Consider the following 15,566-nt stretch of genomic DNA (forward strand, 5'->3'; position numbering starts at 1 on the left):
TTGTAAGTGGGTTTACAAAATTAAGAAGAAGGCAGATGGATCACTAGACAGGTACAAGGCTCGTCTTGTTGCTAAAGGATTCAAGCAAAGGTATGGCATTGACTATGAGGACACCTTTAGTCCTGTAGTTAAATCTGCAACCATTCGAGTTGTTCTATCTATTGCAGTAAGCAGGGGATGGAGCCTCAGGCAATTAGATGTGCAGAATGCGTTTCTTCATGGTGTTCTTGAGGAGGAAGTTTACATGAAGCAACCCCTAGGATATGAAGACAAGCTCATGCCTCATCATGTATGTAAGTTGGATAAAGCTTTATATGGATTAAAACAAGCACCTAGAGCATGGTTTGCTAGACTAAGTCAAAAGTTGCAACAGCTTGGTTTCAATTCATCCAAAGCCGACACCTCATTGTTCTTTTACAACAAGGGATCAGTCACAATATGTCTGTTAATTTATGTGGATGATATTATAGTGGCTAGTTCCTCACAAAGTGCAGTGTCAGCTTTACTAAAGGACCTAGGAGCTGAATTTGCTCTAAAGGACCTCGGTGATCTACATTATTTTCTTGGTATAGAAGTCTCAAAAGCAAATGATGGAATTTTGCTAACTCAGAACAAGTATACATCGGATCTACTTAAGAAAGTGAATATGGTGCACTGCAAACCAGCAGTAATTCCCTTGTGCACGACTGAAAAATTATCCTTGCAGCAAGGAGAAGCTCTAGGGCCGGAAGATGCAACTCGATATAGAAGTGTAGTGGGTGCACTTCAATATCTAACTCTCACCAGACCGGATATCTCCTACTCGGTAAACAAAGTTTGTCAATTCCTCCAAACACCATCAACAGATCACTAGACAGCCGTCAAAAGAATTCTAAGGTATTTGCAACACACACTTGGCACTGGTTTGAAGCTCAAGAAAACTCCTTCTACTCTTGTCAGCGCATTTTCATATGCAGACTGGGCCGGTAGCGTTGATGATCGACGCTCCACAAGTGGTTTTGCAATTTTCCTTGGATGCAATCTTGTTTCTTGGAGTGCACGTAAGCAAGCTACGGTGTCCCGATCTAGTACAGAAGCTGAATATAAATCATTGGCAAATGCTACGGCTGAAATAATTTAGATTCAAACCTTGTTGCGAGAAATGAAGGTTCCTAGTCCACCAGCCGCTCAGATTTGGTGTGACAACATCGGTGCAACATATTTGTCGGCAAACCCGGTGTTTCATGCTAGAACAAAGCACATTGAAGTGGATTATCACTTCGTGCGAGAGAGGGTTGCGCAAAGACTCCTGGAAGTAAGATTTATCTCTACAAATGATCAAGTCGTCGATGGCTTCACAAAAGCTTTGTGTAGTCGTAAGCTAGATATGTTTAGATACAATCTCAACTTATATAAGTTATAATTGAGGGAGGATGTTAGATAGAATAACATGTATATCTATAGATAGAAAGATAAGATTAGTTGTGCTTAAGATAGAATCACGTCCCCTCTTAATCCGCAACTACCATGTAAACCTTATGCCGTGATTTATCGGCTATATCAACAGAGCTACGCGGCCTCGTGAGAGGCGTGAACGCTTCCACCAATTTCTACACTCCGTCCATGATATCTTTTGCTTTGCCTTCTTTCTGGCAGCAAATATTCAATTCCCGTTGCGCCATGCACGCACACGCAGCAGGGAGACAAGGAACGAACCTTTGTTTTGTTACAAAAGAGGGAGAATCTTGGCAGGACTTTTTTAGTCACACAGCCCTATGATTTAGACCTGTGCAAGCCCTGCAAATCCTGCTGGTGAGCCTGCAGGCAATCCTTCATCCCTTGACTATTCCTCTCCTTGATTCCCAGCTAGAGACTGCAGGTGAGATGAGTAGAACCAGACAACCAGTCAACCAGGGGATGCGCCAAGAAGCTTCCGCATGCCTTACATGGAGAAGAAAATTCACATTTTTCATCTTGATCGAAGAACAATTAAACCAAATTGAAAATCTTATAATCAAACCGTTATCATTTTATATTTTCTGCAAAATATATAGTCTGTCAAAAAACTATTTTTAGATACGGAAACCGTTTTCACATGCGTTTATCACACTCACATGTGATTGAATGCATGTAGAAATAGACGATTACTACAGACGCAAAAGAGACCGTACGTGAAAACAGATTACCATAGTCGGTTCACTTAAGAAATCGTAGGTAAAAATCTATTATCACAGACGGTTCAATTAAGCACCACTTATGTTAATTCCTATTTTCACAAGTGGTCATCAAATCGATATTTTTTTGTTAGAAATTTTTTTTTGTTTTTGTCCCGAGCAGCCACCCCTCGCGATTTTTCACAAGTTACGCGATTTTTCACACGAAATATGCGCGTATGCGATTTTTGGCACTCGAATCTAGGACCTCTCAGCTCGCGCGAACCCTCCTAAACATTCTAGCACATAACTACTAGGGATACAAATAGCATATGCAATCCTTTTGATATTTTCTATCTGAAACTTCAAATAATTATTTGAATATCTAAATGACTTTAAATGAAAAAAAATTTAACTACGAAGTTGTAGAACTCGTCGAGGGATATAATTTTGATATAAAGTTTGTCCTTATCCGACTTTGTATGAAAAAATTATACATTTTTAAAATAAATTGTCACTCATTTCCACATATGATTCACATAATGATCTGCCTCTAAAGATCGATATCCATTGTTACAGGCGGTTCATATAAATAACCGCATATGATAATGAGTGATAGTTTATCTTAAAAAATATAACTTTTTTATACAAAGTCGGATAAGAACAAACTTTATATAACATTGTAGCCATCGTTGAGATCTACAACTTTATAGTTTAATTTTTTTCATTTGAAATTATTTAGATGTCTAAATAATTATTTGAGATTTAAAATTATTATTTAGACATCTAAATGACTTCAAATGAAAAGGTTTCAACTACAAAATTTAAGATCTCGCCGAGTGCTATAATTTCCATATAGAGTTTTTTCTCATCTAACTTCATATGAAAAAATTATAATTTTTTTCATGGATAGTCATTTTTAGAGTGAACCGCCTCTGAAATGAACTTTTACACACACGATTCTTATATGAACCATCTGTGATAATCATCATCAATTATTATAGGTGGTCCGTAACCACAGGGCCCTAGCCAACTTCTCAGGTGGTTTTTGAAATGAACCATCTCTGTAAAGACACCCTAGGTGTCTTGAAAAATAGTTTTCGTAGTAATGTGTTTTTCTTTAAAAATAATAGCATTGCCTTGCTTAGCTTAGGGTATGCTTTTTTCTGAGAAACAAAATGGAATTGTACCTTAATTTATATATGATGAGGGATTGACAAGTGTGTTGATTTGATTTGATAATTTTTTGATTATAAATGCATGTAGATATACTTCAATTATGCTTATGACTAACCTAAGTTGCAAAAGAAATGGATTTGGCATGTTTGTCTCTGAGTCCAGGAAAATTGTTCACGACAGATGGTCTGGCGCTCTGGAAGTTGAACACACCGAATTGTTCGGTGTTCAGACAAAGTACATGCCGAAGCATTTCAAAACAAAAGCAGAAAATGAAGTGCATGCCAGATAGTCCAGCGATGGGGTGAAGTGAACGCCAGAGCATTTCTTGCAGAGAGGTTGCAAACTTGCTCTGTTGGACATATACATGCTGGATGGTCCGATGCTAGGTAATGCGTTTGCCGGATGCTTCGCTAGAGCATTTTTTAGAGAGTCTATAGAAGGGCGTCATACATGCCGGAAGGTTCGGCGTGTACACCGGAGGATCGCCGGACTATTTGTTGCAGAGAGGATTCTGGACGGAGGGGTCTGCTGAGTTACACACGCGGGATGGTCCAATGCTCAAGAGGAGTGTGCGCCGGTTCATTCGGTGTTCATGGTTTATTTTGAGATGTACTTTAAACTAAGGATTTTGATTTGGACTAACTGCATGTGGAGTTATATTTTGTTGGAGATTTATGTTTGTTTATCTCATGATGTGTAGATGATGGATGCAACTTGGCGGCCGACGACGGGATGATTGGGGCCAAGCGGGGTGCTTGGTGTTAGATGATCAAGGATGCCGGACGGAGTCAAGGTTGATCCTAGCTGTGCACATAGAGATCAAGCAAATCATGAAAAGGTAGATGATGACGACGTGTTGGCAAAGTCAAGCGAAGGAGATGCTGGTGCAAGTGACAAGCCGACATGAGGGATCAGGAGCGGGGGAGACTTGCCGATGATCAAGATCACAAAATGGAGGACACGCATCGATATCAGAAGACTTGCTTAAGGGGTAAGCAAGTGGTGATAAGTCATGCTTTGAGAAATGTGTAGGGCGGTTTCTCGGTTTGACCGCAAAAACTACGGGAGGATGGAATCGACGTGACATCATCACGAAGCTAGTGTCAAGGTAAAGCTAAGTCATGAAGGTGCTATTGCCATCTGATAGACAGAGAAAAATTCAGACAAAACTATCTCCGCTGTTAGTTGGGAGTGCATTGTAAGTGAATGGCAGTTTATGGATAGGATTAGTTAAGGGTTAAGCTACCTCTCTAAGCCTATAAATAGAGTGATAGAGTTGTGTGAGAAGGTGAGCCAACTATTAGAGAATTGTGTGGTTGAGTTTTTGAGAGGGAGAGATGAGTGTTTAGCCTATGTGTAGGTGATAGTTTTGTGAGCAAAATACTTTTGTAATATGCTGAAAAGAGGGATGTCATTTGCAAGAAATAAAGTTTATTTTGTCTCCTATGCTTGTGTTTATCTCCTTCTAGTTTCGTTCAATTGGCTTTGTTGCAAGTTTTTACTTCTTGGACGAGATTTTCGTTTTGATTTTGGGCTAAATTTTTTATTCCGTATGAAGTTATTCTTCTTGTTAATAGAGGTATAAAATTCACATGCCAATATATACAAGTGGGTTTTGAATTCCCTTACTTCTAGATCATCAACATGGAGGACCCCTTCCGGTGATCTTCTTTGGATCAAAGCGCTTCTCTCATCTACTTGAAATCTTTTTGTGGCGATGACTTATGGATTAAGTTTTATTGGAACCTAGAGTTCACACACAACCATGAGAGCCATGATTCCTTTTTGTGTGGCAACTTGTTTTTCTCTAGATTTAGCTTCCGCTTGAGTTTTTGAGGTGTGTTGAATCACTACTAGAGAAAATATTTGTACAAACGGTTCGGAACCCTCGTGCGGGATGCTTTTCTAAATTGTGTGGAAAAGAGCCTATACAAATCAGAGTTGTACATATAGTTTTTCAACCGTCTGTACAAAAGTATAGATGACCCCAATAACGAGTCGTCTGTACATTGGAATATCACAGACGACTCAAAGTTTTGAGCTGTTTGTGATATAATATCAGTACAGATGGCTCCAATAACGAGCCGACTATACTATGGGACAATACAGACGGCTCCAATAACGAGTCTTCTGTACTATAGGACAGTACAGACAGGTCCAGTTGCGAGCCGTCTGTCTGTTGTGCATTTGCACAAATGGTTGTAGGCCTAGAACCATCTAGACATTCATATATATAGTACTGAATACATATATTACCAAATGTAAACTGACAGATCAACAACAGATCATACACACAATAGTAAAATGTCATACACACAACAGATCATTTGCATTCAAACTTCATACACACGCTAGATTATGCACACAGTAAATCGAACATCTTCATTCAATGTCACAAAGTCACACATACCATACAAAGTCATACACATAAACAGAAGTAAAATGTCAATATTACAAAGCCTCACAACATTTGCAAAGCATTCTTCATTTTTCATTCTTGATTCAACCATGTGCCTGACAATATATAAACCAATAAATTGGCTTTACAAACTAAATTTAAAGAAAGTAATGAGTTCATTTGCTTCATTTTCTATATCATTAGCTAGAAAGGTATAATACATCAACAGACTGCAAGATGCAAGCATTTTCAATATATTAAAATAACCAGCTTCTGTTGAGATTACAAACCTTGGCTCCTAAGTTTTTCGCGATCATGAAATTCACCGCTCTCCTTTATGGTCTCCATATGTATGAAATAGATGAGCTGTTTTTTTTTAATATACATAAGACTGCCCTTCCTGAGATTATTTGTAGGAAATTTATTTGTCTGTAGAAGAAAATTAAAATAGTTAGGCACAACGATGAAAAATGCATTTTAATATACTATAATTACACTAACCACCGGATATACTGGTGGACTAGAGCCAACGATTTACAGCATATACCAGGTAACATAGAACACATAGAGGTTAGTGCCCTGCGGCTGCCTGTGACACTGTAGAAATTTGTGCACGGTACATTTACTTCTATGGAATGCATATTATAACATTAAATTGATGTGCGACAGAGGAATTATTATCAGGAACTGATGTTGGTGGTTCGCCGAGGGTTTATCTCTCTGTACAATCCCGCTCATCGAAACATACTTCGTGAACGCCCTTGTCAACAAGTCTATCAGATTTGAATACCTCTATGGGTCGTAGTACATCAAGCCGAGGTATATACTGTGTTGATGGTGTGTATAGATATAAACTAGCAACCAATGGTCTCGGTAGTTGTACGATAGAAGAATAAGGTACTTCGATCCACAGAGAGTGACCATGGCCTCCGTGATGTATTTCTCGACCTCCCACGAAGACCAAGTGATTGTTGACCCACATATGACATGTGGGTCGAGGAATCTAATTATCAGATTCTCTCTCCTAGCTTCTTGAATCATAAGTCTACACATAAGAGCAATGTACATGAATGAGTGTATCAATGAGTTAGACGGTTCATTAAGCATAGACTACGATTAATAATACGTGCAGTGTCCAGCATCTCATTAGACCGCCCTCTAGCTTGTCATGATGGTAGAGGAGGAATAAGTCCTCGAAGGTCGAAAGGAAGGTTCCAGCTGGTTTCAGAAAATGTTGCCGCTGGTACTTGGCGCTGAAACAAGGAGAAAGATGTTTCTCGTCATGGATCCTCCTCATGTATAGGTCATGCAGAATCATACTTGCCCAGCCCAATTGCTCTAACGCTTTCTTGCTGAGTAACAACTAGCCTGCCACATAGGTGTTTGACAAATGTTCTTCTTCTACCTCATTGCTCTTGTCCATCTGTTTGTTGGCGCTGCGCTTTTTGGAAGGTGTTGTTTTGGTGGACTATTGGCCAAATTTGTTGGACAATTGTTGTTCCTCATGTGGTGCAGAAGGAGATTTGACCTTCGGTAGAGCACGATGAAATGAAAAGTTGCTACCGTTGCGTACTAGAAAAGAGGCTGTGGAGGAGGTGAACCAGTGTTATGAACTTCTTCGGGCACTGGATGAAGAAGTGGACAGCCTCCCCAAATGTCTTGACGTCATCCTTTAGGGGAATAGGAAGTGAGGGACGTGCAATTCATGTATACCATATCCACTGACACCCTAGCGTAACTAGGTTGTAGCGGGACTCCGTGAATCGTTTGTTCCCTACCATATGGGAATGCCAAGTCCATGCCAACTTCAATGATGTTATCAGAGCCAACAGTGGTGGGCAGTACGAGCTTGCACTTGGTGGTCACCTTTATGTCGTCGACAGGGTATCTCTCATTAGGGATCTCTTTTGGAATGTCATCGATCGGGGGCGGGGGGGGGGGGGGTCACCTTCTAATCCATTGATAGGGAGGTCATGTTGATCGAGCATGTTATCTGGAGGGTTATCTGGTGTAGATGCGCAGCTGCTCTGGTGTTGAGCCATTGGAGATTAAAATGTCGTGGCTACATCCTACTGCCTCATAGCCTATACCCACTCATCGACTTGTTGTTCTATCCTTTCTGCAAGTATATCCATCACATACCCGTTGTTGACATGAGTTATCGTGTAGTGACCCGTGGGTATTTGGTTTTTGCCTCGGCCACCTTACTTTCACTTCTGCGCTTGAGATTCTTCTGTTTGCTCCTGAGAAGTGGCCTCCACATCTTGTTGAGTAGTGACCCTCTCTTGTTGTTGAGGAGAAGAGACCTGAGGCAGTTCAAGTTCATCTCCAAACACCATCTTCAAAATAGGAAAAGTCACATGCTTATTAGGAACTTGTTATAATGGTAGAAGATGTTGTGACAAAAGAGTCCCTGCCAATTGGCTTTTGATTCAATATGGTTGGAAGATTGTCAATTAGCTCAAATCATCTAACAATCCATTAACTTATTAAAAATCTACTCATTTACTAATTCAGATTTGCTAAACTTAGTAGAAATCTGCTAACAATCCATTAACTAGCCCAAATTGACAGTTCAAAAGCTTAGAATATGTTGGGGGATGATCTCCCGTACCCCTTCGGATGGCGAGTCGAAGTCCGCCGGTGGTTGAGCACTGATAAATATTGTAGTTGTGTTTTAGGAAGTGCAGGCGAAGGCTCTAGCGGGCCTTCGGTCGGAGGCCAAAGGTTGATCCGTGGCGCCAACAGTCAGCATGGGCTCTGGCGGGCCTTCGATCGGAGGCCGAAGGTCGATCCGCGGTGCCAACAGTCGGTATAGGCGAAGGCTTTGGCGGGCCTTCGGTCGGAGCCCGAAGGTTGACCCGCGGCGCCGAGGATCAGCATAGGCAAAGACTCTGGCGAACCTTCGGATGGAGATCGAAGGGTGACTCGGGGTGCAGAGCCGAGGCTGGCCAAAAATGCCCAGAGGGCGTCGAAGCCCATGTAGCCGCTTAGGGTATAGTTGTAAATGTGCAGACGTACTTGATGGTACCATACTTCCCCCGAATATGCCAGGAATGTGGCAGTTGGGGGTGAAATTGTAAATCCTAGCATAGAGTGGTTGAGTACGGGCTATAAATAGACTAGCACTGTAACTGAGGTAATAGAGGAATGAAGATAATTTCACTATTTGATACATGTCACACTTCGAAGCCTTCAGCTTTCCCTCTTGATCGAAGGCCTTCCTTGTCTGGTGACTTAGATCCTAACAGTTGGCGCCGTCCATGGGGATCGGGCAGACTGAAGCCATGCCACCTAAAAAGAAAATGAAGCCACTCGGTACATCGGAGACATTGCCGGAGTGCCCGATTCCAGCCAGGGCTTTGGCCGAAACGCTCCCTTCGGTGATGCCGGATCCGGGCAACGCTTTGACTCGTGGAGCCGACGGCAGCCAACAAGAACACGATGGTGTAGATGTGGCACCCCCAGGTGATAACGGAGACCGCCATGAAGCGGCCATCCTGGAAGACACAGCAGGAGCTGTGCGAAGCATAGAAGTTAATGTTTGCGTCTGCTTCGATGCTTTGGCAGAAGAAAGAAGAAAGGTGCATGTTGCTGAAGAGTGGGATAACCTGGGTAACTTCGTAGAATATGAAGACGAAGATGAGACAGAAGAGGAAAGAACAGCCAGGCTAGAAGCCAAAGAATTGAAGAGGCAGATTGCGCAGAAAAAGCGCATGCTGGATAGCTTAGCAGCAAGTCGGAAGGCCGCGGAATATCACCGGTGAGCAGAAGAAGCCAGAAGAACACTGGAGAAAATGCAAGAAGAGATTTACATGCTGTATCGCACAGATGAAGTGGCTCACCACATGACTCCGTCAGAAGTCATAACACGACCGGTGTAGGACGTTCGACGACGGTCATGTGCGGGTGATCCAGAGTCAGCGCTCTCTGTTGGCTTGCAGAACCAACCGTGGCCTTCGGGCTTCAAGATGCCTAGAGTGGTAATGTTTGACGGAGAGTCAGATCCGAGAGAGTTTGTCATGAGTTTAGAGGCGGCAGTCGAATCCGCTAGAGGAGACGACGCGACACTGGTGAAGGCCATTGTATTGGCGGTTAAGGGGATAGTGAGGCCGTGGTATTCCGCGTTGCCTCCAGGATTCATTTATTCATGGGAGCAATTGCGCAATGCCCTATATAGTAATTTCCAAAGAAATTGAGCATACAAGGTTACCGCCAGTGACCTCTTCGCACTGAAGCAACAGCCCACGGAGACATTGCAGAGCTATATGTGTCGCTTCGTACACATTCACTACCAAGCGAAGGGCTTGAGCGAAGACATGATCATTGATGCCGCTATACAGGGCATCAGAGGAGGGCTTTTGGTAGGAAAGCTTACACACAAGAGGCCAGAGAGTGTATATGAGCTTTTCAATAAGATGGAAGAGTACGCAAGGTACGAGTTGGATCACCTTCGGAGGAAGAGTGAGATGGCAGCTTCAAAAATGCTAAAGACAAATGTATCAGCCAAAGAGGCAAATACTGGACACTCCAGAGACAGATCAAAGCATGTCAAAAAAGTCGAAGCATTTGAGTACACATCGAAGCAAAAAGAAGTCAACCAGATAGATTCCGGACCAGTCGAAGTTGCCCAGGCGATAAGTGAAGCACAAGGCGGGGCTACTCGAGGAGGCCAGAGTGTTAGAGGCCGAGGAGGCTGAGGAGGACGGGCTCCGTAGGACCCGACCACATTGTACTGTGAGTTACATGGCGAAGGTGCTGATTATAGGACTAAACAGTGCCCACAGGTCACGGCCATGAAAGAAAGCTTAGCGAAACAATCCTTCGATCATGCGAGAATCGTACATCATGTCACACATTTCAAACAGGGCGAAGCATGGGAAAACAATCAGACCTGCAACCTAAGCACAATGTTCGCTAACCAGTGGTGACCAATGGTTGCGCTGACACACCAATATGTTCATGTACCTTCGGCCCCACCAGACCAGGCGGCTGGCCAGTTACCTTTCCAAGGAGAGCTACCTCCGCCACCACCAAGACCAGCGATCAAAGCCCCCCCCCCCCCCCGAAGACCAACAGATTGGTGAGCACAGTAACCGTGGATACAACATTGTGTTGGCAATCTCTGGAGGATCCAATCAGGAAACAGAATCGAAGAGGCAGCGAAAAGAATATGTGCGAAGGGTTAACCACGTTGGTGTAGGGCCAACTTATGTCAATTCAAGGTGGTCCGATGTGCCCATTACCTTCTCACAGGAGAACACGAGGGTTCTAGATTACTCACATACGGACGCCTTCGTCTTTACGGCAAACATTTTAGGAAATGAAGTGCACAAAATCCTGATAGATGGCAGAAGCTTGGTAGATATCATCTTCGCCGATGCTTTCGACAGTATGGGTTTGCAGTGAAGTGACCTTCACCAGGCTGGGTCCCCACTACTAGGCTTAGGGAAGATAGCAATCCCGGTGTCATTTGGAGAAGGGTCAAACTTTCGAATGGAGGATATCACCTTCGATGTGGTTGATTTCAACTATCCCAACAATGCAATATTCGGACGAGGAGTCCTGAATACATTTGGAGCAGTACCAAATCCCCAGGGGCGAAGTCCTTTGGGGACACTTTCTTGTCTCTCCATCTTCTAGTCTCCTCCTGATATCTGGTCAAGTTTTCGATGGCCTGTATTCTCATTTCCTCCAACGCATCTTTTGATGTCAATTCTTTGCTTTGGGTTGATTCATTCATGACTCGAAATGATCTATTTTTACATTCCTCTGGAGTCATTGCCTCTTCGCCAAAGAGCAGACAAATGGTTGAACCCAGTCGGTCTTGTTACCATTGTTCTTACGGACCATAAGACCTTCGGCAACTCTTCCACCCACTTTTCTTTTGGCAAGCCTTGGAGACGTCTTACGACACCAGCAAAAAAATGTCGTTTGCCCTTTCCATGGCTCCATTTGACTGTGGGTGATACACTGATGCGAAGTGAACTTTGATTCCCAGGTCTTCGCAGAATTGTCTGAACCCTTCGCTATCAAATTGCATGCCGTTATCAACGGTCACTTCGTGTGGAACTCCGAAGCAGCAGACGATGTTCTACCACAAGAATTTTTGGATATTTCTTGACGTTATATTCACTAGCGGCATTGTCTCCACCCACTTGGAAAAGTACTCTACTACGACAACAGTGTAACGCAAGTTTCCCGAGGCAGTTGGTAACTGTCTGACAATGTCAATTCCCCACCACGTTAACGGCCAGATCGGTGGTATGAGTTGTGTCTTTGTTGAAGGCTTGTGTGAACCCTTCACCAAGTACTGGCATTGCGTACAACTTCGGACTACACACTTTGCATCATAGACCGCCTTTGGCCAAAAAAATCCTTGCATGAATGCTTTTCCGACGAGGGCTCGAGTGCCTACGTGTGAGCCACACAGTCCGCCATGTATTTCTCTCAGCAAGTTTTGCCCCTCTGCCTAGGATATACATTGCAGCATCGGTGCACAGACTCTCATCTTGTACAAGTCGTCCCCCACAATTTTGTACTTTCTGGCTCTCTATGCCATACGCTTCGCCTCGACATTATCTTCGGGCTCATAGTAGCCACGAAGATAAGCCATTATGGGAGAGCGCCAATCTTGGTAGTTGGGATAGAACAAGAATCCCATATTCTAGCATGGCAATCTTCATATATGGCAATAGAATGCGTATCGATCTCGGACAGAAAATAAAAAAGATAATGAGATGTGGATATATATTATATGAATCGCAGCTACTGTGTATGTTACTACGTGGTAGAACATTCGATACATTGTTATATATTATGGGAATCGATACATTGTTATATATTATGGGAATTGCAGCCACATGGAAGTCCAAAAATAGGGTGATTTGATCTATATGTACAATATTGATATCTTGCTTGTGCAGTTTCACAAAGAAATGAACCACATGAGTGACAATATCAACCCATAAGAAGATGGATGTTCAGAAAGGCTTGAGACTTTTAGAAACTTAACTTATTGGATAATTTAGTGTGTAGAAAGATTCAATATTTTTTGACTCTGAAAAAGGTTATTCTGAAGAAGTGACATCACATGCATGGTTTTGGCCTACCGGCTTCATGTAAAAATAACTTAGCTCTGTGATGAACAAAGAACATGGAAAATACTTGGTGACAATTGAGGTAGAATACATGTACATGTACATGTCCAACAAAGCAACACATGGCCTTTTAGACAATGGTAGATTAACACATAGGCAGATTGATGAACGCGTGAATGAATGAATGAAAAACTACACTTAATAGAGTGATCATGGTAACTACAACACTTCACACTCCCATTATTGTCAAATGAATGAATTAGTACAAGGAAAAGTAGGCCATTCTATTGACCTACTTGGAGAGTATAGAACTGTCGAAGATTAGTTACTAACAATATGTCCGTAAATAGACTGGGTACCATCGAGTGCAGGGATTAATCACGAGACGGGACAATCGATGTATACAGGTTCGGGCCATCGATTGGAGTAATACCCTACTGTGGGGGTGTTGCTGTCGTATATTGATGATCCCGAGTACAAGCAATGGGGTTGAATCTATTACAGAGAGTATATCAGATCTGATCTAACCTAAAGCTAAGTTTGCCAAGTACCTCCTCTGCTAGGATCTTGATGCTTGCCTCGAGTTCTCCCTTCCTATGTTTTTCTTGTGCGTTGTTCTCCTCTACTTTCTTCTCCTTCCCCCCAGCCTTATATAGGGGTGGGAGTATCGACTCCTATCCAGTTGTGGTTGATAGGGAGTTGTCTTCCTTGATGTCCAAATAGATAGATCTGTTTTGAGTACTAACCGCATTGAGTTAGGTAACTAATTGAAACCTTCCTAGTATGTACTTTCGTGATTCCGGGTGTATCAGGTACCGCTGATTCGGTTATGTGATATCAAAAACTTATTAATACGTGTTGTACATACCCTGTTCGTATATGATATATTAATTATGCATATATATATATATATATCCTATAATTAGATATTCGATAGTAGCCCCCTAACTCTACTCAGGAGGAGAGGTTTCCATAAGCGCCCACTCGAGTACCGTCAAGTTTAAGCTTGGTCGAGTAAAGTGGATCAGTCTCATGGTCGAAGGAATCGAGCATAGGTGGGTCCTTCCTTGGGTATCGAGTGGAAGCTCAGTCGGGTCGAGCGCCCCGCGGCTAACCGCACTCGAGACTTGAAGGAAAAGACTAAAGAACTCAACTGATCGACACCCGACTCCAAGTAGAGTTAAAAAACCTTTCGAAATTTGAAACAATGGGTGCAGGGGCATTTAATGCGGGCAGAAGGGCATAAAGAGATTCGCACGTCGTCATCATACCGCTTTTCACGCTAGTCGAAGCATGGTAAAAATGGGCGTTGTTTTCAAAGAGATGCTAAATCTTCCTTTTCCGAAGCGGAAACGTCTTCCGTGTCATATCTTGAGGCAGGGCCCATTTATCTGAGTAGAAAGCTCTATCGTCCTACTCTTGTGACATCCATTGCATCCCTACCCTTCGATCTTGTCCACCATTGTTCGCGTTCTGCTCTGAGAACTTCATCTTTCCCTTTAATTCTCATGGCGGAGACTTTTGATTGGGCAACTCTTCCCTAGGGAGTGCTCGACATCATCTCCAACAAGCTGGTTCATCCGGAGAATTTTGCCTTCTTCCGCTGTGTCTGCACTTCTTGGCGTGAAGTGCACAGGGTGGCAGAGTTTGCGCCATGGATCTTGAAAGGGCCATTTGTGCACAATGATGGCTTGATCATGTTGCATCGTCTGGGGAGTGAAGCAGTTATCGACCTTCATTTCCATGGCCCGGTCGGCGACAGCTGGGAGATAGTCGGGGCCTCAAGCGAGCTCTTGATCGTCATCGAGCGAGGGCGCCAGATCAAGGGCAGAGTGATCAAACCAGTGACAGGATGGTTCTTCAACCTTCCGCCACTTTCTTATGATGCATTTTGGGTAAGTCTGGAGGGATGTGTGGTGCGAAAGGAAGGGGAACTATTCGTCATTGTTTGCCCAAGGATGCCATGTTTCCATCTTCAGATGACAAGGGGTGTGCATGTGTTTCTTGTCGATGGTCCCCTGCGCTTGTCCCAAATCTCCAGTAGCAAACTCTGGTGGCGCATTGCTGATTTCCTAGATCGGGTTGCTTCAGGGGATCCATCTAGAATCATTGCGGCATTGGAAAAGTCAATGTTGGAGTTCGAGCTCTGGCAGCTGTTCTGGAGGGCACTCGACTTATCTTGGACGAGACTCGCGTGTTTTTCTTGAAATCTTGAGGCGACCAAATTGATGATCCTGCTGAACACAATACTCAAATGCCAGTTTCAATTCATACTTTTAATGATGACATTTGGGAGCCTCTCGACTGGAAAGCTATCCCTTGGATGAAGGACAAAATAGTTCTGTTGGGCTTGACTTCTGAGGTCGTCCCTCCGGTACCAGGAATTACCAACCCTGGTCAAACTGTAGGCTTCCATTGGATAAGTCCATCTTACGACCGTGATGAATACTCAATGCTTGAGATTTTGCACCCCGACACAGTTTCCAGGACGATCAAATCCCTTGAAGGGAATTTTAAGTGGCGTTCTTGTAGGTGGATATCTCATAAGGTTTTCCCTTAAATATGTAATAGGCTTCTTCTTGTTTGATAATTGTACTGGACGCGATGTTGATATTTTGCCTGTCTAATATGCTTTTGTCTGCTATTTCCTTGTTGATGAAATAGGATTAGCATAAGTAGATGCAAAAACTAATAGATACAAGTTGTCATTGTTCTCAAAAGACCATATAGTTATGAATCTGTCAACTTGAAATTTTA

The sequence above is a fragment of the Phragmites australis genome, chromosome 10, assembly GCF_958298935.1.
Source record: "Phragmites australis chromosome 10, lpPhrAust1.1, whole genome shotgun sequence".
Classification (NCBI taxonomy): domain Eukaryota; kingdom Viridiplantae; phylum Streptophyta; class Magnoliopsida; order Poales; family Poaceae; genus Phragmites; species Phragmites australis.